The sequence below is a fragment of the Eleutherodactylus coqui genome, chromosome 8, assembly GCF_035609145.1.
Source record: "Eleutherodactylus coqui strain aEleCoq1 chromosome 8, aEleCoq1.hap1, whole genome shotgun sequence".
NCBI lineage: Eukaryota > Metazoa > Chordata > Amphibia > Anura > Eleutherodactylidae > Eleutherodactylus > Eleutherodactylus coqui.
Window position 1 is genome coordinate 62,502,747 of NC_089844.1, and position 27,015 is coordinate 62,529,761.

A 27,015-nucleotide genomic window follows, 5' to 3' on the forward strand; every position below is an offset into this window, starting at 1 on the left:
AAGGGGGATTGGCTGGTGGAGAATACCATACCTAGACAGCTCAATTAAGCCCTACCTGTGAAATCTGTAGAACCACAGATCCCAGACGCACAATCTTAACACATACTATTCTTCTTGTACAACTCCCTATTAGACAACATCATGGCCAACAGATCTAAAACCTTTAATTTTACACCACTGTCTCAACCGCACATTAAAAGACCCTTCACATGGGACGGCAGTGCAAGTGCAGATTTTGTCAACTAGTTTATATTGTGTTGCGTTATTAACTGTGGAACGCGTCCTGTGGAACGTCATGCGGAATTTCTTGCATTCTTTTCTGTGGACTTGGTTGCAAAATTACATTTTGTGTCCACAAGAACAATTCCACAAGACCTCTTAATCATGCAGAAGAAAGCTTTTCCGCAGCGGAATTGAATCTTGTGGTTTTAAAGTGAAGATGAGCGGGTTTTAACAAATTCAGAATTCCAGCCCCATAGGAATCACATTGTGATGCAGAAATGTCAGTGCGGACAAATTCCTAAGTGAAAGGTCCCTAAGCGGGTTTTCCATCTATCAACTATTACTGAGCTACCATCAGCTGTTTGCAGAACTTGCACAGTTTCTGGCACACAGCAGTTCCATGTCGATGCAGAAAACAGCTGATCATGGAAGTCCCATTGTAGTGGCCCGCAACACCTATTTCTGGCCCCTTCATAATTGTCATACACGTCATGTCTTCTATGTGGATGCACTGTGCAAAGTGTCTTGTCTGCTGTTATGTGTATTGCACAGCTGCAGCATATGAGAGGTTAATGTCTGAAAGTGGCTGGGATAGGTCTGGAAGAGTATCAATATCTGTCTAGTCACGTGATGCCTGTACCCTATAAATGTGAGTGATTGGGGTATGGTGCAAGAGTCGAGTCCAGGATCTTCAAAGGTAGTGAGAGGAGAGGAGTGCTGGCCCCATGGGGGTACCTTTAACTCTCATGTGGTGAAGAGAATGGAGGCTGAGGAAAGGTATCCTGATGTCCCTATCCAAGGAACCTTCATCTGAGAGTTAGAGTGGAGTGGAGAGAAGAGTCCGCCATGCAGTGATCCTAGTGCTGAATCAAGTGAGTGTCTGTGGAGTGTTCCAACCCCTATCATCCCCCGGAGTGTTCCCCTTCCAGGAGCGGTACCTTACAGATAATGTGGACTATGGGACCGGCGTCACCCTGTGTCTCCTCCCTGACCTCAATTCTACTGTCCTGCCTGTACTGGTGTGTAATAATCTGTATACTGTCAAGCTTTAAGTAAAGTCTTTCCAGCCCCTGTCCGTTCCCAGGGACTGATGTACTAAAGTTAATTGTGTGTGGGCTTCCTTATTTTTCCGCCGAGGATCATACCAGTGTATACGGCACGGTGGCGTCATGCGTGACAAGTCTATAGTCTACCACATGCATACAGGTAATCGCTGTCCCTGCATTGCCTGGAAGAGGCCTAGCGGTATTTCCCTGAGGTTGCGTGCGTCCCTCCGGGGACGAGTCTGGTAAGAGCCACTGTGACAAGTGACAACTTAACCCTTCCAGCTCCTCAGTGCGGGCCTTAGGTCAGGTCCCGAGTGGCATCTGGTCACCACACCAAGTGTCGTACCCCCACCAATCAACTATTGATGACCTATCTTGCTGAGAGGTCATTAGTAGCTTAGAGTTGCAAAACTACTTGTGTATCCCATTAGAGACCAACAAAACTCTGAAAATGTAACTGAACCGGTTATATTGTAAAGCTCCGAGCTAAAATTTCACAATTTCCTTTGTACTGTAAGTAAATTTTTGATTGGAAGCTTAGAAAGGGCAGTATGTGTACACAATTACTAAGCGAGAACAAACAATGTCATGAATGCCGTAATGGAAACCTGTCGTATGCTTCTTATCACCATCCATAATAATTCCCTCCCCACTGTACTTTCTTATAAATATTACTAGAGTTCACCTAGTCAAGGGAAAGAAATCCCAGCTACAGCCAGGAAAAGTAAGTACATATGGCCTCTGCATGTCTAGTACTAGCCACGTCCTCATCTTCCTGTGCTACACAATAAAGGTTAACATAATGAACAGTGAATTTGTGACGAGAAAAATACTTTATTAGTCATTAACCTCTTAATACCACAGCCTGTTTCTACTTGTTTTTAACTCTCCACTTTCACAAAATGAGTTATTTTTTGTTTTTCTGCTGACATAGCTACATGATGACTTCTTTGTGATGGGATGAGTTGTATTTTTCAATGGTACCATATATTGTATCAAAAAAGTTTACAATTTTTTTAAGGGGGGTGAAATGAACCAAAAAAACCAAACAAAACAAAATTGCATCATTTTTGGGATCTGGTTTTTATGACATGCATGGTACATACTTTTTGTCACGATCTTCTAACGACCAGAACTTTTACATTTTTTTTCTTCATTTGGGGTATGTGAAGACTTCTTTTTTGCAGGATGTCCTGTAGTTTCTATTAGTACCATACTGGGCACATACAATTTTTTGATCGCTTTTTATTCATTTTTTCTCCTGAGACAGGATGACCAAAAAAAGTACAATTCTGTCATTGTGCATTTTTTTCTTATGTTAATCATCATGCAGGATAAATAATGTGTTATTTTAATCGATTGGACTTATAGACAGAATGATACAGATAATATGTTTATTTTTCTTTTTTTTTTTATATTTTATTATGGGAATAGTGGGGTTTGAATTTTAAATTTTTTTATTTTTTTTGCAATAATTAAAAAAAACAAAAAACTTTACTTTTCTACATCCTCATAGTGGATTTAAAGTTGCGATCATCTGATCGCTTATACAATATACAGAATTTCTTCAGTACTGCAGTATAATATATAATATATTTCAATGTAATCTGCATTTTACATAGATTAATAAACAGATCATTAATTTGTATTTTTTTAAATTTATTTTAAGACTCTACAGAATGTGGAACGCAAGACAAGGTCAGTAATCTTTATATAGCATAATTAGAAAATTTATATTTTATTATTATATTATTAATATAGTTTTTTATATTTTTGCAGTGTTTTGCTAGGTACAGTATAACAATCATTTATGTGAGGGCAGCCTCACATCTGCATCGGAACCTCCAGCCAGAGGTTCGATCACAGATCTGGCTGAAAATATAGGAAGAAAAGCCAAAAACTGGGCAACAGGGCAGAAAGCGGTCAGACCCCATTATAGTCAATGGGGTCCAGAAACGGAACTGTTCGGCCACAGGGATTCCCCTTTCCTGCTCTCCGAATGGAACAGGAAACGTAATCCCTGCCGCGGATGGGAAACCACCCTTTCTTCTTGTCTAGTACTTCATTATGAGAATTCAGAAAAATTGTGCCAGCATACACATTAGATTATGGTCAAGGATCTGCTGCTCACAGGTTAATGCATTTCTGATCCCTTGTTAGATGCTATCAGAAATGTTTCTCAGCACCTTATCTTGGTTCTTGCCTACTAAGTATATATGTATTATCTACTGAACATGCATATCTATGGTGTGGTTGGAGGAGGTACAGTAGCTTTTGGTATATCAGACATTTCCTCTTATGACTCACTCTTTCTTGGGCAATTTCTAAATAAAAAAGTATATATAGTATACAAATTTTTTTAGGACATTGACGAGATCAGAAAGAAACACGTACCTATATTCGAACTGAATTTTTACTATATACAGTAGCTTTTTTTTTTTTTTTAGCAGAGAGGATGCAATGTGAAAAGAAATGATACATAAAGATGTTACATCCTGTTAGATATTTATAGTGATTTGTTAGCATATTCTATCAAACTAGTCATACAATGCAGCAGGCCTAGTTGGAAGAAACCCAGTTACAGTGGCTTTGTGTGACGCAGAGGGTTAAGGCAGCAGTATACAGTCCTAAGCTCTTGCTCATGACCTGAAGGTTGCAAGTCCAATCTCTGCATGGTTCAGGTAACCGGCTCAAGGTTGACTCATCCTTCAGAGGTCGGTAAAATGAGGACCCAGCTTGCTGGGGGTAATAAATTTACCTGAAAAGTGCTGCGGAATAAGTTTGCAGTATACAAAATAACAATTCAATAGGTGATAATAATAAGCTATGAAAGGACGATCAGTTTTCATCAGCAATAAATAATATTTTAATAGTTAATCGTTGACTCTTGTGCAATTAGACTGGGCAATTATCTGATTTATTCAAATTGTCTTGCAAATGTACCTTTCATTCTCTGATCACTGTATGAATTTTACCCCTATAAGAAAATTATCAGTAATCTCTTTTTGAAGTCATAGGTTGTCACTGATGCCGGAGCTCTGCATATATGACATCATTAATTCTAAAAATGTATATATGCAATGTCAGTATTTACTTGCTTATACTGCAATACTCATACCCATGTATTACTACAGGAATGGCCAGTGGACAGCCAGAATATGCACCTCCACCATATGGTATGGTCGTATCTACACCAGCTCATGGTCAGCCTCAACCTGAGCCTCCATCATATAGTGAATCAGCATATGGTCAGAACTATTCTGCTCATTCCTCATATAGTCACTTGCCACATGCGCCTATAGGTCAAGGATACAATGTACCAGCAGAGTCTAATATTGGGTCTCGTTACTCAAGACCAAGTACCAATACTTCATTAAATGGAGGCCGAAATATGCAGACAAACCATGAATTTTATGAATCTCAAGATTCACATAGGCATCATGGAATTATTGGACGTATTCTGCATGGACACCACGATTCTCCTGAACACCATGGACATCATGACTCTCATGAACACCATGGACACCATGACCCTCGTGAACACCATGGACATCATGACCCTCATGAACACCACAGACACCATGACTCTGAACAACATGGACATCATGAACACAATGAACAACATGAGCGCCATCATCATGATCACCATAGACATCATGGTCTTCTAGGTCTATTTAGACACCGTTCCCATCACAATTCACATGAGGACTGACACAATAAACCAAAGAAAAGATAAATGAGAATGTATGTGATTAAATGTGTTATAATAAACAATTTATGTTAATAGTTAATGTTTGGACAAGGTTTCTATATGCTTACTGAATGCGGCACATTTACAGACATACAATACTTTGCAGTTACGGTATGTTCAAAAACTCAGATGAGTTTTTGTGTACTATTTGCTTTGATGTGGGACATAGATTTGAAAATAGTACAAGGATTCTCCAGTAACATCTAAAGAGACTGTAAATACAGCATGATACAAAATATGGTGTTACAGTTTGTTTCCCTAAATGACAAGATTTACTTGAAACTGATTTGGTTATATTAACCTCATTAACATGACTGCTTTCATATTTTTATAATATACTATTAAATAATAAATAATGGCTTACTACAACCTCTTTGGGCAGAACTTTTTTTCTCGGTGCTCTGCTCTGTCTAATAGAGGGTATTTAGGGAGACCCATCTGGTACTGTTGTATCTTGTCTCCACCACAAGTGTGGCTGGAGACCTAGTGATGGGCTGTATCTGCCCAGTGTACACCCACAAGATACTGATTGGCTGCCTGCATTGGATGGAGGGTTAGGCTTACATTATTAGCTGTAAATGCTTCCATGCGAATGCTGTCCTGCTCTCACATGGAAGTATTTACAGCTAATAATGTAAGCCTAACAGTTAAACTAACCCTAACCCTAACTCTCCCTGCAAGGCAAAGCTCAGTCCTTGCTCCAGACAGCCAAACAGGGTTGGTGTTCGGTGAAGCAGGGAGAAAAGTGAGAGCACCGAAATGGGATTCATGCACCGAAAGGTAAGTACCATGGCAGCATGCAGGGAACAGTGACAGCGGTCCCGAGTTTTCTTGTCTGACCTTCAGAAAGACATATGGGATGGCAGGCAGGAAAATAATATTGTCCCTCCACGCCGGACACGCTGCAAGGTCCCCCGCTGTCAACTTCCACTGTGCCTGCAACATGATCAGAAAGGCGCCCAGCTGTGGCCGTTCCCTGTGTGCTCCCCTGGACGGAGGGCCCGACTGGCTCTCCGAGCACCGCTGCCGCCATTAGCTTGATGAGTTGCAGCCGCTCACCGTTCCCATCCGCCTTGCAACGCTGTCACTGTGTCGGAATACAGAGTGTGCTGGTTGCTCCCCTGGGCATTACTGCTGTATCTTGTCTCACAATCAGCATCTAGGGGCATGACAGGGGCGTTCACTCCTGCTAACAGCTATCACACCCCTAGCTTCCGGTGGAGGCAACATACAACAGTACTGACCAATCTCTTCTATGCCAGTAATTGCTATAACTTAAGCTGCTTCTAGGCGGAACGACTATTGTTCAAAAAAATCGTTCAAATGAACAAAAGTGAACGATAATCTTTCAGTCTAAACGCGAGCCAACAAGTGAATGACAAATGAGAATCATTTGCTTCTTGTTTGACGCTCAGTTTCTGCAGGCATAAGCATCATCGTTGGTCCGTTCACTTGTCTATTTAACCACTTCTCGTTCAGCATTTCATGTAGCGAATATGAAACACTGAACAAGAAGTGAACGATTCTCGATGAACAAGTCAACAATGAATCTGCCTGTCTAAACAGGCTGCTGGACCGCGAACGAGCTAGCGATGACGTCACCAGCTCATTCACTCATGCAAATGAGATTGTGTTGTCTAAAACAATTCTAAGGTATTACTTCCGATATAAAATGATTGAAGGGATTTTCTGGGACTTACATTGATAGCCTATCCTTAGCATCTTTAGCCACTTATCTGTACAAGTGTCTATGTCTGGTAGTGGAGGTCAGGTCAGTTCAAGTGAGAGAGACAACTGACAGTATCAAGCTCAGTCACCTATACAGACAAGCCGCTGTACCCGTGTGAGAGATCTCCCCTCCATTCCCCCCCTGCTCTCCCGCCCGCCCCCCACCGGCACCCGAATCTTTTCTTCCGAGCGGTCAGGTACTCACTAAGGGCAATACTCGCTCGAGTAATTGCCCTTAGCGAGTATGCTTGCTCATCTCTAATCCCCACCAATCAAATACTGATGGATTATCCTAAAGACAAACTATCAATATTGTAATCCTGGAGAACTCGGTCATTGTTATCAGTGGATAGCAATAGGTGGTGTGGAGGTAGCAGTTGCTTCCGGGTCCAAGTGCCTGAGCGGGCCCAAAAATGTCTCTGCAACATAAGAATACACCAATCTGATAAATTGCACATGATAGGTGGGGAATCTGCTACAGATTTTACTTTGGTGTGCAGGAGCTTCATGTTACACCTCTGAACAATAGATTCAGAATTACAGTATTTTAACAATAATGAAGACTTAAACTTTTCAGACTAAGCGGCCATTTGTGAACATGAGGAATGGTACTATTTTTCACCAGTATATAAAGCATGTATCCTATATGCTTTTCCAATTTTCCCTTTTGCATGGTGTTCATCTGATTCTTATTTGGTCTGAGATCTCCATAATGTTGCTGTGCATGCTCAAATCAATGTCCCCACAAGTAGAGCAAAACAAATAGACAGAAATACATACTTAAAAAAAATTATTTTTTGTTTGTCTATATATATCCTTGTGTTTTGTTCTTAGCATACCTAAGGAAGCTGCTTTTCTTTCGCATGATTCAGTATTTGCTACAGTAAATGTATGCATGAACCAGTTATGTTGCTTGATTGACTTAAATGATATTTTAGCAGTCTAATTTATCTGTTTTTATCTACAGCATGAACATGAGAAATGAGTGAGGAGGTTGAACTCTACTCTGCATTTTGCAGCACGGTCTGCAGTTATATCTAGAGATGAGCGAGTATACTCGCTAAGGGCGGTTGCTCGAGCGAGCATTGCCCTTAGCGAGTCGAGTACCTGCCCTCTCGAGACAAAAGGTTCAGGTGTCGGCGCGGGGGAGCGGTGAGTAGCGGCAGTCAGCAGGGTGGAGCGGGGGGAGAGAGAGATCTCCCCTCCGTTCCGCCCCGCTCTCCCCCGCAGCTCCCTGCCCCCCGCCGGCACCCGAACCTTTTGTCTCAAGCAGGCAGGTACTGGCTAAGGGCAATGCTCGCTCGAGCAATTGCCCTTAGTGAGTATGCTCGCTCATCACTAGTTATATCCTTTAGGGAACTTCGATGGACAATGAACCCATTCGTTTGAACGACAGGAAAAAAGCAAACCAGAAACAAGCTCCTCTGCACTCGCTCCCATGCACGGACTGGCTGGAAACCACAGCTGATGCACAGGAAAATGTGCAGCGTTGGGTGAAAAGTTTTCAGTCTTTATTAGATGATCCAGACAGACATGGAGGAATAAAGGACATGTGCCGTCTTACATGCTGCTGCGCTTGGATAAGGCTTTCCCCATAGCACGGAGAGATGGAGTGGGACAAAGGGTTAATCCCCCATTGCTCCGCTCTCTGTCCCTTGTAGAGATGAGCGAGCACCAAAATGCTCGGGTGCTCGTTACTCGAGATGAATTTTTCGCGATGCTCGAGGGTTCGTTTCGAGTAACGAACCCCATTGAAGTCAATGGGCGACTCGAGCATTTTTGTATATCGCCAATGCTCGCTAAGGTTTTCATTTGTGAAAATCGGGGCAATTCAAGAAAGTGATGGGAACAACACAGAAACAGATAGGGCAGGCGAGGGGCTACATGTTGGGCCGCATCTCAAGTTCCCAGGTCCCACAATTAAGCCACAATAGCAGCAAGAGTGGGCCCCCCCCCAACAACTTTAACATCTGAAAAGCCCTCATTAGCAATGCATACCTTAGCTAAGCACCACACTACCTCCAACAAAGCACAATCACTGCCTGCATGACACTCCGCTGCCACTTCTCCTGGGTTACATGCTGACCAACCACCCCCCCACCCCCGCACGACCCAGTGTCCACAGCGCACACCAAACTGTCCCTGCCCAGCCTTCAGCTGCCCTCATGCCACGCCACCCTCATGTCTATCTATAAGTGCGTCTGCCACAGGAAAAGCAGGCACACACTGCAGAGGGTTGGCACGGCTAGGCAGCGACCCTCTTTAAAAGGGGCGGGGCGATAGCCCACAATGCTGTACAGAAGCAATGAGAAATCCAATCCCGTGCCACCTCCATCTGGAGCTGCACACGTGGGCATAGCAATGGGGAACCTATGTGCCACACACTATTCATTCTGTCAAGGTGTCTGCACGCCCCAGTCAGACCGCGTTTTTTTATAAATAGTCACAGGCAGGTACAACTCCGCAATGGGAATTCTGTGTGCACCCACAGCATGGGTGGGTGCCAGGAAGCCACCGGCGGTACATAAAAATATCCCATTGCAGTGCCCATCACAGCTGAGGTAGTAATGTCATGTTTAATGCAGGTGGGCTTCGGCCCACACTGCATGCCCCAGTCAGACTGGGGTTCTTTAGAAGTGGAAACAGATGCATTTACAACTCCCTGTGGACCCACAGCATGGGTGGGTGCCAGGAAGCCACCAGCGGTACATAAATATATCCCATTGCATTGCCCATCACAGCTGAGGTAGTAATGTCATGTTTAATGCAGGTGGGCTTTGGCCCACACTGCATGCCCCAGTCAGACTGGGGTTCTTTAGAAGTGGAAACAGATGCATTTACAACTCCCTGTGGACCCACAGCATGGGTGGGTGCCAGGAAGCCACCGGCGGTACATAAATATATCCCATTGCATTGCCCAACACAGCTGAGGTAGTAATGTCATGTTTAATGCAGGTGGGCTTCGGCCCACACTGCATGCCCCAGTCAGACTGGGGTTCTTTAGAAGTGGAAACAGATGCATTTACAACTCCCTGTGGACCCACAGCATGGGTGGCTCCCTGGAACCCACCGGCGGTACATAAAAATATCCCATTGCATTGCCCATCACAGCTGAGGTAGTAATGTCATGTTTAATGCAGGTGGGCTTCGGCCCACACTGCATGCCCCAGTCAGACTGGGGTTCCTTAGAAGTGGAAACAGATGCATTTACAACTCCCTGTGGACCCACAGCATGGGTGGGTGCCAGGAAGCCACCGGCGGTACATAAAAATATCCCATTGCATTGCCCATCACAGCTGAGGTAGTAATGTCATGTTTAATGCAGGTGGGCTTCGGCCCACACTGCATGCCCCAGTCAGACTGGGGTTCTTTAGAAGTGGAAACAGATGCATTTACAACTCCCTGTGGACCCACAGCATGGGTGGCTCCCTGGAACCCACCGGCGGTACATAAAAATATCCCATTGCATTGCCCATCACAGCTGAGGTAGTAATGTCATGTTTAATGCAGGTGGGCTTCGGCCCACACTGCATGCCCCAGTCAGACTGGGGTTCTTTAGAAGTGGAAACAGATGCATTTACAACTCCCTGTGGACCCACAGCATGGGTGGCTCCCTGGAACCCACCGGCGGTACATAAAAGTATCCCATTGCATTGCCCAACACAGCTGATGTAATGTCAGCTGTAATGCAGGTGGGCTAAAAATTCATTTGATTACACTGTAGGCGAGGGCCCACAAAAATTGCTGTATCAACAGTACTAATGTACATCAGAAAAATTGGCCATGGCCAACCAAGAGGGCAGGTGAAACCCATTAATCGCTTTGGTTAATGTGGCTTAATTGATAACTAGGCCAGGAGGCAGCCCAGTTAAAATAAAAATTGGTGGAGGTGAAAGTTTGAACGCTTCAATGAGCATTGAAACGTATAAAAATTGTTTAGAAAAATTATATGACTGAGCCTTGTGGGCCTAAGAAAAATTGCCCGTTCGGCGTGATTATGTGAGGTTTCAGGAGGAGGAGCAGGAGGAGGAGGAGGAATATTATACACAGATTGATGAAGCGAAAAGGTCCCCGTTTTTGATGGGGATACAGAACGATGCTTCCATCCGCGGGTGCAGCCTACCTATTGCTTAGGTATCGCTGCTGTCCGCTGGTGGAGAAGAGAAGTCTGGGGAAATCCAGGCTTTGTTCATCTTGATGAGTGTTAGCCTGTCGGCACTGTCGGTTGACAGGCGGGTACGCTTATCTGTGATGATTCCCCCAGCCGCACTAAACACCCTCTCTGACAAGACGCTAGCCGCAGGACAAGCAAGCACCTCCAGGGCATACAGCGCGAGTTCAGGCCACGTGTCCAGCTTCGACACCCAGTAGTTGTAGGGGGCAGAGGCGTCACGGAGGACGGTCGTGCGATCGGCTACGTACTCCCTCACCATCCTTTTACAGTGCTCACGCCGACTCAGCCGTGACTGGGGAGCGGTGACACAGCCTTGCTGGGGAGCCATAAAGCTGTCAAGGGCCTTAAAGAGTGTTGGCCTGCCTGTGCTGTACATGCTGCCTGATCTCCGCGCCTCCCCTGCTACCTGGCCCTCGGAACTGCGCCTTCGGCCACTAGCGCTGTCGGATGGGAACTTTACCATCAGTTTGTCCGCCAGGGTCCTGTGGTATAGCAACACTCTCGAACCCCTTTCCTCTTCGGGTATGAGAGTGGAAAGGTTCTCCTTATACCGTGGGTCGAGCAGTGTGTACACCCAGTAATCCGTAGTGGCCAGAATGCGTGTAACGCGAGGGTCACGAGAAAGGCATCCTAACATGAAGTCAGCCATGTGTGCCAGGGTACCTGTACGCAACACATGGCTGTCCTCACTAGGAAGATCACTTTCAGGATCCTCCTCCTCCTCCTCCTCCTCAGGCCATACACGCTGAAAGGATGACAGGCCAGCAGCATGTGTACCCTCACCAGTGGGCCAAGCTGTGTCTTCCCCCTCCTCCTCATCTTCCTCCTCCTCCTCCTCCTCCTCACCGCGCTGAGATATAGACAGGAGGGTGCTCTGACTATCCAGCGACATACTGTCTTCCCCCGGCTCTGTTTCCGAGTGCAAAGCGTCTGCCTTTATGCTTTGCAGGGAACTTCTCAAGAGGCATAAAAGAGGAATGGTGACGCTAATGATTGCAGCATCGCCGCTCACCACCTGGGTAGACTCCTCAAAGTTTCGAAGGACCTGGCAGATGTCTGCCAACCAGGCCCACTCTTCTGAAAATAATTAAGGAGGCTGACTCCCACTGCGCCGCCCATGTTGGAGTTGGTATTCCACTATAGCTCTACGCTGCTCATAGAGCCTGGCCAACATGTGGAGCGTAGAGTTCCACCGTGTGGGCACGTCGCACAGCAGTCGGTGCACTGGCAGATTAAACCGATGTTGCAGGGTGCGCAGGGTGGCAGCGTCCGTGAGGGACTTGCGGAAATGTGCGCAGAGCCGGCGCACCTTTCCGAGCAGGTCTGACAAGCGTGGGTAGCTTTTCAGAAAGCGCTGAACCACCAAATTAAAGATGTGGGCCAGGCATGGCACGTGCGTGAGGCTGCCGAGCTGCAGAGCCGCCACCAGGTTACGGCCGTTGTCACACACGACCATGCCCGGTTGGAGGCTCAGCGGCGCAAGCCAGCGGTCGGTCTGCTCTGTCAGACCCTGCAGCAGTTCGTGGGCCGTGTGCCTCCTATCTCCTAAGCTGAGTAGTTTCAGCACGGCCTGTTGACGCTTGTCCACCGCTGTGCTGCCACGACGCGCGACACCGACTGCTGCCGACGTGCTGCTGACACATCTTGATTGCGAGACAGAGGTTGCGTTGGAGGAGGAGAAGGAGGAGGGTGGTTTAGTGGAGGAAATATACACTGCCGCAGGTACCACCACCGAGCTGTGGCCCGCAATACTGGGGTTGGGTAGGACGTGAGCGGTCCCAGGCTCTGACTCTGTCCCAGCCTCCACTAAATTCACCCAATGTGCCGTCAGGGAGATATAGTGGCCCAGCCCGCCTGTGCTTGTCCACGTGTCCGTTGTTAAGTGGACCTTGGCAGTAACCACGTTGGTGAGGGCGCGTACAATGTTGCGGGAGACGTGGTCGTGCAGGGCTGGGACAGCACATCGGGAAAAGTAGTGGCGACTGGGAACTGAGTAGCGCGGGGCCGCCGCCGCCATCATACTTTTGAAGGACTCCGTTTCCACAACCCTATACGGCAGCATCTCCAGGCTGATAAATTTGGCTACGTGCACGTTTAACGCTTGAGCGTGCGGGTGCGTGGCGGCGTACTTGCGCTTGCGCTCAAACACTTGCGCTAGCGACGGCTGGACGCTGCACTGACAGACATTGCTGGATGGGGCCAAGGACAGCGGAGGTGAGGGTGTGGGTGCAGGCCAGGAGACGGTAGTGCGTGTGTCCTCAGAGGGGGGTTGGATCTCAGTGGCAGGTTGGGGCACAGGGGGAGAGGCAGCGGTGCAAACCGGAGGCGGTGAACGGCCTTCGTCCCACCTTGTGGGGTGCTTGGCCATCATATGTCTGCGCATGCTGGTGGTGGTGAGGCTGCTGGTGGTGGCTCCCCGGCTGATCTTGGCGCGACAAAGGTTGCACACCACTGTTCGTCGGTCGTCTGCACTCTCAGTGAAAAACTGCCAGACCTTTGAGCACCTCGGCCTCTGCAGGGTGGCATGGCGCGAGGGGGTGCTTTGGGAAACAGTTGGTGGATTATTCGGTCTGGCCCTGCCTCTACCCCTGGACACCGCACTGCCTCTTGCAACCTGCCCTGCTGCTGCCGTTGCCTCCCCCTCTGAAGACCTGTCCTCAGTAGGCGTAGCAAACCAGGTGGGGTCAGTCACCTCATCGTCCTGCTGCTCTTCCTCAGAATCCTCGGTGCGCTCCTCCCTCGGACTTAATGCCCTTACTACTACCTCACTGATAGACAACTGTGTCTCATCGTCATCGTCCTCCTCACCCACTGAAAGGTCTTGAGACAGTTGCTGGAAGTCCCCAGCCTCATCCCCCGGACCCCGGGAACTTTCGAATGGTTGGGCATCAGTCACGATAAACTCCTCTGGTGGGAGAGAAACCACTGCTGCCCAATCTGAGCAGGGGCCCGAGAACAGTTCCTGGGAGTCTGCCCGCTCCTCAGAATGTCTCATTTTCATGGAGTGAGGAGGCTGGGAGGAAGGAGGAGCAGCAGCCAGAGGATTCTGAGTTGCAGCAGTGGACGGCGCAGAACTCTGGGTGGACGATAGGTTGCTGGAAGCACTTTCTGCCATCCACGACAGGACCTGCTCACACTGCTCATTTTCTAATAAAGGTCTACCGCGTGGACCCATTAAATGTGCTATGAATGTGGGGACGCCAGAAACGTGCCTCTCTCCTAATCCCGCAGCAGTCGGCTGCGATACACCTGGATCAGGAGCTCGGCCTGTGCCCACACCCGGACTAGGGCCTCCGCGTCCTCGGCCGCGCCCACGTCCTCTAGGCCTACCCCTACCCCTCAGCATGCTGTATTACCAGGAATGCAGAAACACAACACTGTAATTAAATGTGCCGCTTATTGGCCTGTGGTTGGAGGCTGAGTTCGCTTACGGAACGCCAGGAAATAATTTGGCGCAAGCCTGCTGTAACACTCAGCTGGCTGCGTATTTATTTGGAGAAATTCTACCCCCAGCAGACACGGACCCAGAGCACTGAGCAGAGTGACAGGCAGGCCAAATAGATTTTTTTCCAATATTTTTTTCAAAAGGACCACTGCGTATATTCAATCTATAATATGTCTTCTGGCCCTGCCTACACAATTCTGTCCCTGATGTGTGTGTCACGGAACTGCAGTGTTGCACTGTTATTAACTGCAACAGACCGGTGATTCCAGAGCCAGGAAATAATTTGGCGCAAGCCTGCTGTAACACTTAGCTGGCTGCGTATTTATTTGGAGAACTACTACCCCCAGCAGACACGGACCAAGAACACTGAGCAGAGTGACAGGCAGGCCAAATAGATTTTTTTCCAATATTTTTTTCAAAAGGACCACTGCGTATATTCAATCTATAATATGTCTTCTGGCCTTGCCTACACAATTCTGTCCCTGCAGTGTGTCACGGAACTGCAGTGTTGCAGTGTTATTAACTGCAACAGACCGGTGATTTCAGAGCCAGGAAATAATTTGGCGCAAGCCTGCTGTAACACTTAGCTGGCTGCATATTTATTTGGAGAAATACTACCCCCAGCAGACACGGACCCAGAACACTGAGCAGAGTGACAGGCAGGCCAAATAGATTTTTTTCCAATATTTTTTTCAAAAGGACCACTGCGTATATTCAATCTATAATATGTCTTCTGGCCCTGCCTACACAATTCTGTCCCTGATGTGTGTGTCACGGAACTGCAGTGTTGCACTGTTATTAACTGCAACAGACCGGTGATTCCAGAGCCAGGAAATAATTTGGCGCAAGCCTGCTGTAACACTTAGCTGGCTGCGTATTTATTTGGAGAACTACTACCCCCAGCAGACACGGACCCAGAACACTGAGCAGAGTGACAGGCAGGCCAAATAGATTTTTTCCAAATATTTTTTTCAAAAGGACCACTGCGTATATTCAATCTATATATATGTCTTCTGGCCCTGCCTACACAATTCTATCCCTGGAGTATTACTGCAGGGCGCAATGCTCTGCACGGCCGATATAGCAAAAAAAAAAAAAGTGCAACACTGCTAAAAGCAGCCTCCACAGTACTGCACACGGTTAGATGTGGCCCTAAGAAGGACCGTTGGGGTTCTTGAAGCCTACACTAACTCCTAACACTCTCCCTGCCTCCACACTTCTGTCCCTGGACTACTACTGCAGGGCGCAATGCTCTGCACGGCCGATATAGCAAAAAAAAAAAAAAGTGCAACACTGCTAAAAGCAGCCTCCACAGTACTGCACACGGTTAGATGTGGCCCTAAGAAGGACCGTTGGGGTTCTTGAAGCCTACACTAACTCCTAACACTCTCCCTACAGCAGCTCCAGCACGATAGCACTTTCCCTCAGCTAAGTCACAACGCATCTGAGGCAAGCCGCGGGAGGGGCCGATTTATATACTCGGGTGACACCTGATCTCGCCAGCCACTCACAGCAGGGGGGTGGTATAGGGCTTGAACGTCGCAGGGGGAAGTTGTAATGCCTTCCCTGTCTTTCAATTGGCCAGAAAAGCGCGCTAACGTCTCAGAGAGGAAAGTGAAAGTAACCCGAACATCGCGTGGTGCTCGTTACGAGTAACGAGCATCTCGAACACGCTAATACTCGAACGAGTATCAAGCTCGGACGAGTACGTTCGCTCATCTCTAGTCCCTTGCTATGGGGAAATCCCGAGGATTTAAATCTGTGTTAACATGGTCTGCAGTAATTGTGCAGATGTGGAGGTCCAGCATTAGAGCTGTAATAATTTTATATACTGAGGATATTTTGTCAGTGGTATTAAGACGGCCCTATCTCAGGCTGCTAGAGCGTCACTACATGTAGGTGTGGATTAGGTCGAGATATGAAGTGAAGTTTCCACTGGTTGAGTGCAAAGGTTGGAAATTAACAGATTAAAAAATGGACAGCGCCCATATATTGAATGTGCAATAGTAGGTAAAGGAAGTGAGGCATACTCACCAAGTGCTAGGGTGCCAACCAAAATGATGTCACCATTGCACAAAAACACCTGGGAAGTCTAGCAATATTCCAGAAGTCACAATCTGCGTTCAGGCGAGATCATCCCCCCATGGAGGGTGTCTGAAAACATTAAGACCACGGTCAGTCTCGGTGAATGTAAAGCAATATACACAGGAAACAAATGTAGCGGCACTTAGAGATATGACATTACTTTACAGATAGTACGAGTATATGGGTGTATGTGACACTCAGAAACATGGAAGATGGAGCAGAAAAAGACCACACGGTCCATCATATCAGCCCTTCTATTATTTCCTGTTAAGGAAATGCATATTTCGGAAATGCGTATCCAGCATCGCTCATGCCCACGAGCGATGCGGGATACGCCAGCGGATGCTTGCCAACTGTCTATCCCTCCTGCACAACTCCTTATTAGACCATCTACCAACATTACAGCTAATAAATCTAAGGGTACATGCACACAGGCATTGTAAAACTTATCGGGCGGCACTCGGACATCCCGTCACTGTCCTGCCCAATGTGCTATACACTGTGTGCGGAGCTGCGTTTACATAGCGACTCTGACTGGTTCTGGCGAATTGCTGATGATAGGTTCTGATCAATAGTTTAGAACTGGAAAACCCCTTAAAAGTCCGAGATGTGACATTTTCTTCTGATTACAGACAAGCAAAACCTTTTAGAATGTAACTGAACCTGTTATTTTGCAAAGCACTGGGCTAAAATTTTGCAATTCCAACCGTAGTGGAAAGTGCAGTATGTGTACATAATTACTAAGTGAAAACAATGAGTGCTGTAATGGAAACCTGTCATATGCTTCTTATCACCACCCTTAGTAGTTCCCTCCCATTTCTATGTTTTCTTATAAATAGTACTAGAGTTAACCTACCGAAGGGAAAGAAATCCCAGCTATAGCCAGAAAAGGTAAGTACACACAGCCTGTCCATGTCTATCACTAAACAGTTTCTCCTCTCTCTGTGCTGCACGATCTAGGTTAACATAATGAATAGTGGAAAATACTATTAGTCTAGTATACTAGTATGAATTCTAACTATCAATTTCATATTGCTTTATGAGTATGTTATTCAACAATTTAGCATCATTGCTCTATTTATACATTCAAGTATATAAACTGGTTTCTTAAAGAAAAGCTCAGATGAACTCTGGAACATATATATGTATGGCTACTGTATTGTGCTTTTTAACTGCTTTACCTCTCTTTTTTAATTAGTCTGGTGTTTACGCTGTTCATGGCCAGCTCTTATTAGATGGTCAGTGCATTATACATAGATAATTCTTAAATACCATACATAATGTGCTGTTTTCTGCATTTATATTAATACCCTACAGTTTGTGGAACTCAAGCCAGGCTGAGTGATATTTTTATATGTGTGTGTATACAATATATATATCATATATACTCGAGTATAAGCCTAGTTTTTCAGCACATTTTTTAATGCTGAAAAAGCCCCCCTTGACTTATACTTGAGTAAGGTAAAAAAAAAATAAATAAATAAATAAAATCCTTGCAATACTCACCTCCCAGCCTGTGTCTGTGTCCCTGGCGGTGCAACAAGCTGCTTGAGAATTCTCCCCGCTGTCATCTCTATGCTCAGCTTTGAATTCCCGCACCGTCAGCGTTGTATAGGTAAGCGCTGTGATTGGATTGACAACTGGCGTTTGATCATTCACAGCCATTCAGTGGATGACATCACTGAAGAGCTGTGACTGGTTTATCGAGCGCCGGCTGTGATTGGCTGGTGCTCCATCCAATCACAGTGCTTACTTACACAGCGGTGATGGCGGGGGAATTCAAAGCCGAGCAGGGAGATGACAGTGAGGAGAATTCTCAAGCAGCTTGACGCACCGCCGGGGAGACCATCATCCTGGGGACACAGACGCCGGCTGGGAGGTGAGTATTGCATTTTTTCTTTACCCAGTATGAACTCAAGTATAGCTAGGCTTATACTCGAGTCAATAAGTTTTACCACTTTTTGGGTCGGCTAATACTCGAGTATATACGGTGTATATATATATATATATATATATATATATGTACACACACATATAGCCTGGGTGGAGTAGGGATCCAGTCCAGAGTTTACTTGAGGGTCTCTGTGAGCTCAGCTAAAAACACTGAGCTCATTACGGGGACATTAAAAAAACTGCAAGACCATGCAGTCAGTTTCAGACCCTGGAAGTGAGTGCTACTACTGGGGGTTCCTGAACAATGTTTGCTGCAAGCCAGTCTTGGATGAGACGAACCTAAGGTATAGCTGGCACCTTGCCAAGTTTACAGTTTCTTTCGCGTTCTGTTGTACACCAAAGCTCAGGGGTCACCAGGGGCTACTGGTTCGTTGTGTCACCTTGTTTTTTACCGGAAGTCAGAAAAATAAAGGCAAATTAATCTTTTACCTGAGCTAAGTGAATGGGCACTACACGTGCATAAAAGCTCAGCGACTTGGATTCTGTTTAAATCTGGCACCTGCCAGCACTTGTTCCATGTACCGCACACAAGGCCATAACAGCAACAAAGTTTTTGTCCAAACCCCACCAGGGTGAGAGTCTAGGGGCATCCTCCCTGTCAGGCTGAGGGCCTTTACTGGTCCCCAACGGACCTCTGGCCTGCAGCCATTTCAGCTCTGCTGAGCTGTCAACTTCCACCTGAGTGTGGTAGGAACTAATCCTCTTATCTTCTTGCCATACCCACAGGTCTTTTTTATAGCCTGAATGCCTGTCTACAGCCCCCCGCATGCCATTTTGTGTACTGCACTCCTACTATATATATATATATATATATATATATATATATATATATATATATATATATATATACATATACATATATTTTATCTTTACTTGAACATGTGTCCATTTTTATTACTTTGTTCTTATGGTTTTTACATTTTTGCAGCATTTTGTCAGCTATAGTTGCATTTATGTGATTTTTTTCATTCCTGTATATTATCAGAGCTCAGAAAGATTAAACCAGCAGTAGTCACTTTCTGGGATCACAGGTTGTCACTCATGTCTGAGCTCTGAATATATGACTGCATAAATAAGTTTACAGATTTTCTGATATGTAGGCATTTACTTGCTTACACTGCAAAGCTCATATCTTTGTATTGTTACAGGAATGGCCAGTGGACAGCCATCATCTCTACCTCCGCCATATGATATGGCCCTATCACCACCATCTTATGGTCAGCCTTTACCTGCTCCTCCACCATATAGTGAGTCACCACAAGAATTATCACCATATGGTCAAAACCATCCTGCTCTCTCATCATCCAGTCATCTGCCATATGCTCCTCCATCTCAAGGATACAGTGTACACGCAGAGTCTAATTTTGAGTCTTATACCTCAAGAACAAGTTCCTATCCCTCAGCAAATGGGGGCCAAAATGTGCCGGCAAACCATCAAATATGTGAATGTCAGAACTCATGCAGGCATTGTGGAATAGTTGGACATCCTCAGCATGGACACCCTGAACCCGTCGAACAACGCAGGCACCGTAGACGACGTCATCGACATCACCGCAGACGTCGTGGTCTAATAGGGCTAATTAGAGACCTTGTTGATCCTGAACCACATAACCACTGATATAATAAATCAAAGAAAAAAAATGTGTGATAAAATGGGAAGAACTCTAATAAAATGTTTTTATGTTTGTGGTCATTACTGTGACATCTCAATGTTTCTACTTGCTGGCTGAATATGGCACATTTCCTGACAAAAAGTACTTTACAGTTATGTTCAAAACTTCTGATGATTTTTGTGTACTTATAAAGAAAAAGTATCTGGCAGGAAATTAGGTGCAAATTCAACCCCCATTGGGATTACTTTATTTCCTCCAAAAAACAATAGCGACTTTTCGACTCACATTACAGAGTCTTTCTCAAGCCCAACCTCTTAAAGGTTCAGTGCATGCACCCAGCTTTCCAGTTCACAGCTCTGCTTGGGTAATTTAAGGCATCTTCACCGGAAGTGTTCAAAATAAAGGTCTTCTAGTATTCCGCTTGCTTCCTGGTTTGAACCTTGCTTTTATACCGAGCTCTCCCAAACTCTGCCTATCCTAACCTCAGCCTCTTACTTTTTAAAAATCTTTTTTAATGAAGGTTTATAACAGAAATCGAAAGCAAACAAATAGCTGTTTTGAAGACATAAAGGGGACTTGTTGTTTGTATAGCGCCAACTTATTCCGCAGTGGTTTCAGGTAATTTATTTATTACCCCACACCAAGCTGAGTAGTTATTTTACCGACCTCGGAAGGATGGAAGGCTGAGTCAACCTTGAGACGGCTACCTGAACCTCGCGGGGATTGAACTCGCAACCTTCTGCACTACACGAGGCCCTGAAAAGAGTACTGAACGTCCGCTGCTTACAGTAAATAGAGGTGGGCAAGGGAAGAGCCGCCCTGCCTCCCTACTTGCTGCTCTGTGAGCGATCCAGCAATACTTGCTCCTGTGTAAGAGCACGGGAGCGAGTATACACTGGGATGATTGTCGGGCATCGTTTGCCCGACACTCATCCCATGTAAAAGGGCCTTTACTCAAAAGAATCCTATAGATCACAGGTGTCAAACACAAGGCCCGCGGGCCGAGTCCGGCCCGCCACCTCATTTTCTGTGGCCCGCCGGCTGTGCAGCAGGTTCGCTCCATGCTGCTGTCAGTATGCGATCCTCTATTGGCTTGTTCTGTCTAGTGCAGACAGTTATAGAGGAGTGCCGATAGCAGACTGACAACAGCCGCGGAGGAGGGAGGAAGAGTGTAGAGAACATGATCTCTGGTGCGAGCAGAGCGGGGCTGAGGAGGAGCAGCTGCAGGGTGAAAGCTTGGTCAGCGCTGACCTCCTCTCACCGGCCCTCCCTTTGTTCATGGCTGCAGGCCTGGGAGACATCAGGGGCCCAAGTATGCAGGAGGGCCCCAAGAAGAGAGCAGCTGGTATACCTGCCAGTGGGACCACATTGGATGCAGGTAAGTATAAAAATGTGTATAAAAGTGCAGAAGTGTCCTTGTGTGTATGTGTGTATATCTGTGCGTATACAGTATATGTATTATAGTGTGCGTATATATGCATAATGGTGTGCATCTGTGCGTATATATGCATAATAGTGTGCGTCTGTGCGTATATGTGCATAATAGTGTGCGTCTGTGCGTATATGTGCATAATAGTGTGCGTCTGTGCGTATATGTGCATAATAGTGTGCGTCTGTGCGTATATGTGCATAATAGTGTGCGTCTGTGCATATACGTGCCTAAAAGTGTACGTATACGTGCATAATAGTGTGTGTCTGTGCGTATATGTGCATAATAGTGTGCATCTGTGCGTATGTGTAGAATAGTGTACATCTGCGTGTATATATGCATAATAGCATAATAGTGTGCGTCTGTGCGTATATATGCATAATAGTGTGCGTCTGTGCGTATATATGCATAATAGTGTGCGTCTGTGTGTGTGTGTATATATATATATATATATATATATATATATATAAAATAATAGTGTGCGCCACTGGCCACTATGGAGGACCTTTTTGCCAATTGGGCCACTATAGGGTTCACTTTTACTATACTGTCTTACAATTAGAATCGGCCCTTTGAAGGCAACCATAAGGTTGCCTGCTATAGATGATATATGAAGCAAATAGTCTATTTAAACTGCCAGAGATTACCATGTTTCCCCAATAATACACCATACCCCAATAATAAGCTCTACCCCAGTTTTCGAGGGAAGCTTGAAATATAATCCCTCCCTTGAAAATAAGCCTTAGCTAACCTACATGGAAAAAAAACATCAATACTCACCTGGTCCGCAGCATCTCGGTACCTCGTGATAGCCTCCGGCGGCGCTGCAGCTGCTTGCTGTGCTGCGGCAAGCTGCTTTGAATACCCCGCCTCCAGCAAAGTGAGTGCTGTGATTGGATTGAGCGCATGCCAATCATAGCCAGCACTCAATCATTTACAGCCATTCAGTGAGGTCAAAAGAGGCACAGTGTCTTATTTTCGGGCTTGGGGGGCTTATACTCACCTGGTCCGCGGCATCCTGAGGCCTTGCGATGGTTTCCAGTAGTGCTGTGGCAAGCTGCAGTGTCCTCCACGCTGACATGTCAGTTTCTTTCTGGTGACGGGGCTTTGAATACCCCGCCTCCAGCAAAGCGAGCGCTGTGATTCGATCGAGCACCAGCCTATCACAGTCATTCACTGGATGGCTGTGAATGATTGAACGCCAGCTATTATTGGCTGGCGCTCGATCCAATCACAGTGCTCGCTTTGCTGGAGGCGGGGGTATTCAAAGCCCCGTCACCAAAAAGAAACTGACATGTCAGCACGGAGGACACTTCAGCTTTCCACAGCACCACTGGAAACCATCGCAAGGCATCGGGATGCCACGGACCAGGTGAGTATAAGCCACCCCCTGAAAATAAGACATTGTGCCTCTTTTGGGGCAAAATTTAATATAAGACAGTGGCTTATTTTCAGGGAAAATGGTATGCTGATGGAGAAACAAGATCAAAAGCTGCATTGTTCACAGGACATACAAAATGGTAGCGAGATGCATATTGACAAGAAATTATATGATGTCTTCTTGTCAGAGCCACACATTGATATAGAATAGGCATAAGTATAATCTATGAAACATAATAAATTCTCTGCCTCTTTTCTGTCTTGCTTAATTGTTGCCTGCCCTGGCCTCAAAGCCTGATTTACCATGTTGTATGAATTTACCTGTCCTTACTTAAACCTGTTATATTGACTATGTCCTTGCCTGTTCCTCCTGTATCATACTCCGATGTAGAGGCGTAACTATAGGGGATGTAGTTGCACCCAGGCCCAGGAGCCTTATGGGGCCCACAAGGTCCCTCTTCTCCATATAAGGAGCCCAATACTATGAATAAAGCATTATAGTATACCTTCTATGTCCCCCATAACGTCATATAAGACCTCTTGGGGTCAGTCACATTGTCTTTTTTTTAATTTCGTATTTTTCCACTGTAGCTGGGGCATCCATAGGAGCCCCAGTTACAGGGTAAAACATACCCCTGTAGTGACAGTAGTCACTAAGAGAGGGTCTGCTAGGACCCTGTAGCTCTGCTGTGACGCAAGGCACCCAGCGGTCATTGGGTCGTATAGCAGAACTAATACTTCTGCTTTCACTTTCTAGTACATAGCTCTCATTAAGGCGCGCAAACTTTAATCCTGTGCCGTATTTTTGCTATTGGCTAGGATTAAAGGCCAGGACCAAGCGCCGTAAATTTACAGTGCTTGGTCCTTAATGCGTTAAAGGGGTATTCTTGGATCTAAACATTTATAGCCTATCCTTAGCATCATTAGTTGCTTATTTATATAGGCAGCTGTGTCTGGTACTGAACCTCAGTTAAATTCAAGTAAAAGAGAAAACTGGCAGTATCAAGCTCAGTCACCTATACACACAAGCCGCTGTATCTGTGTAAGCAATAAGAGGGGACGTGGGTGATTGGACACCCATCAATCAAATATTGATGGACTATCCTAAACACAAACCATCAATGTTTTAATCCAGTAAAACTCATCTATCTGCCAGTCACCGTTAGCAGGGGTGTAACTATAGGGGGGATCAGTGGTACCAGTTGCAACTGCGTCCAAGTGCCTAAACGTCTCTGGCACATAAGAATACACCGATCTTATAAATGACACATTTTAGTCTAGTTCCGTCTGTAATTTGTACGCTTTGTATTGTGTCATCCATATTTTCTACCATATGGCGCATAAAAATACAAATCAAAAACAGACATTCAAAAATGGAATAAAAGTAAGAGGCTGTATACTTTTCAAGAGAACGTGACTTCACCAGTAAGTCAATTTGAACAAATTCCGCATTTGGTCTGAGATCCCCACAATGCTGTTGTGAATAACTAAATCAAACCACCCACAGATATAGCAAAACACATAGACAGAAATGCACATTATTCTAATTTTTTATTAGTGTTTCTACCACCCTGTGTTTTCTTGCCTCAGGAAGATGCCGTGCTTTCTCCAGCAGGGTGCAGTATTGCTCAGCTAATTGTGTGCTGCTGCAAATGTATGCACAAGCCATTAAGTGTTGATTCATTGGTTTAGAAGAAACTAATTTAGCATTTAAATGTATCTGTTTTTATCTACCACACCTGAACATTAGAAATGTATAAGGAAGATGAACTGTATGCTGCAGTTGTCAGCCTTTTCGCTATTGATTGCCTGTCCCTTTAAACGCACTGACTAGCTTTATAAGGGCTTACACCCACTGACGATACGACTTCCCAGCGATGTGAGAGTGAGTGAAAACGCATGATAATGAAATCAATGATTTTCAATGGTTTCATTCTCATTAGCCATGTTCTCACTGTAACCTTGCATCGCAAAGAAGAATGTGCAATATCGCCCATTGTCTTCAATGGGGCCAGCGGCAGCCCCATTGAAAACATAGAGAATTGCGCTCCCCTGACACAGCTGTGACAGCTATGGCAGGGGAGTCCTTCATCTCCGCAGCCCTTTCCTGAAAATCATGCCTAGCTGTAAAAAAAAAAAATAATAAAAAAAAAATTTAACTCACCTAGAAGAGCCATCCAGCTCTTCTCTCCAGCCCTGGCAGAAGTGGTCACAGCGCGCAGACAATCAGAGGCAGCACTCAGATGTAATTCAATGACGGCTTGGCGCTGCCTCTGATTGGCCACAGCCACTAGAAGACAGAAGACGACTGCCGGGGCCGGAGTGAAGAGCCCAACGGCTCTTCTAGGTGAGTAAATTTTTTTTTAAACTTTTTTTTTTACAGCTGAGCATGATTTTCAGGAAAGGGCTTATATTTCAAGCCCTTCCCCGAGAATTATCACTGCAGTGGTGACCTTCATTCCATTGCTTTCAATGGGGCTGCAGCAGCGCCGACCCCAATGAATGCAATGGGATAGCATCTGCCACAGCTACGACAGGGCATTCCTTCATCCCCGCAGGGATGAAAGTATTCCCTGCCATAGCTTTCACAGCTGTGTCAGGGGAGCGCAATGTATTCCCTATGTTTTCAATGGGGCTGGCCCCATTGAAAACAATGGGTGATATCGCACATTTGTCTTTGCGATGCAAGGTTACAGTGAAAACATCGCTAATGAGAATGAAACCATAAAAAATCATTGGTTTCATTATCATGCGTTTTCACTCACTCTCGCATCGGAGGGAAGTCGTATCGTCAGTGGGTGTGAGTCTTGACTGGTTATACAAAGTTGTGTTATACCCCGTTTGCCATTGGTCATACGTGTGGACACTGGAGCATGGTACTGTACGGGCTCCATTGAGGGCATGGTCAGAAACTATATTGAGGGCTACTTTACATACCTCTGATAGTTGTGTCCCACTAAGCAATAGTAAAGTCTACAGATTATCTTGCGGATTTTCACAGCGGAATTTACTCATTGTATTGCAGTGAATATACGGCGACTGTGGCACAAGGTGCACCATGGAGGAGATGGTGGGGTAGTTGTTTAGGATTGTCACGGTAGCACTACTAACTCCCCCCCTGAGGGACGTGTGCAATTCTCAGCCACGGCACTGCCAGGCCTCTCTTCAGGCAACGCTAGGGCAGCGGTTAGTTGAGTAAATGATATAGTAGATTGGAAGAATTCTGTCACGGGTGACGCCACCGTTCCTTACTCCGAGGGATATTTGACGGGAAATAAGAAAGTCCACATACGGTTAACTTGATAAACTCAGTTGCTGGGAACAGTCAACAACTGGAACTTTACTTGAAGATAGATAGCCTGATACAGGCTCACAAACTTCTGTGGGAAATCTCACACACCAGTGCAGGAAAGACAAGGATGGAGGTCAGGGAGGAAACACAGGAGGACAACCGGCCTACAGTTGAGTTATCTGAATGACTCCCCTCCTGGATACACACACTCTGAAGAAGGATGAGAACACTCCACTGAACACTCACTTTTGGGAAGCTTCTAGACACTGTACAGTGGACTAACTCTCCTTCTTCTCTTCTCCTCCCTCACTTTCTCTCTCTTCAGGGTAGGGGTCCTGGGCATGAACCTCCAGGGTACAGCTCCTCTGTTTCTATTTTTCACCCCATGAGGGTTGAAGGTACCCCCATGTGGCGGGCACTCACTCTCTGACTGTCTAGAATGGAACTTCTATTACTTGCACCTTGCACTCTCAAATATCTTGCATGCTCATGTGAAAACACAAATTCTTACATTTTCCAGACATATCCCAAACATTCACAGACATTAACCTCTTAAATGCTGCAGCTGTGCAATACACATAACTACCGTGTTTCCCCGAAAATAAGGCACCCCCTGAAAATAAGACACCCCTCGAAATTTGCAGAAGTCCCAAATATAAGGCACCCCCCCTGATAGTAAGGCATAGTGGAGTGTGCAGGCAAGTCAAGAGGCCTGTCCCCTGCTGCCATCCCCGTTGTCTCCTACCTCCAGATGTATAGGTAGATCTGCAGACAGTCTGCTGTTATCCTGTCCCTGCTGTGCTGTACGAGTGTGCTGCTGTGAGCTCCCCTTGCTGGCTGGAAAAGTTCATACTGTACGTTCTGTTCCTGCTGTACACGTCTGCTGTGATGAGCTCC

The 27,015-nt window shown here is 45.9% G+C and overlaps 3 long non-coding RNA genes across 3 annotated transcripts in view; all 3 read left to right on the forward strand.

The window, feature by feature from the left end:
- The first annotated feature begins 1,873 nt into the window (after positions 1-1,873).
- LOC136577487 (uncharacterized) lies at positions 1,874-5,059 on the forward strand. Its single transcript, XR_010786492.1, has 3 exons — positions 1,874-1,992; positions 2,938-2,966; positions 4,403-5,059. It is a non-coding gene; the product is annotated as an uncharacterized lncRNA (long non-coding RNA).
- Positions 5,060-17,165: 12,106 nt separating this feature from the next.
- On the forward strand, positions 17,166-20,097 carry LOC136576448 (uncharacterized). Its single transcript, XR_010786369.1, has 2 exons — positions 17,166-17,342; positions 19,553-20,097. It is a non-coding gene; the product is annotated as an uncharacterized lncRNA (long non-coding RNA).
- Positions 20,098-21,176: 1,079 nt separating this feature from the next.
- Positions 21,177-27,015, forward strand: part of LOC136577488 (uncharacterized) — a 34,714-nt gene continuing 28,875 nt past the window's right edge. The window contains exon 1 of the long non-coding RNA XR_010786495.1: positions 21,177-21,395. This is a non-coding gene — a long non-coding RNA (uncharacterized lncRNA). The remainder of the gene's footprint in view (positions 21,396-27,015) is intronic.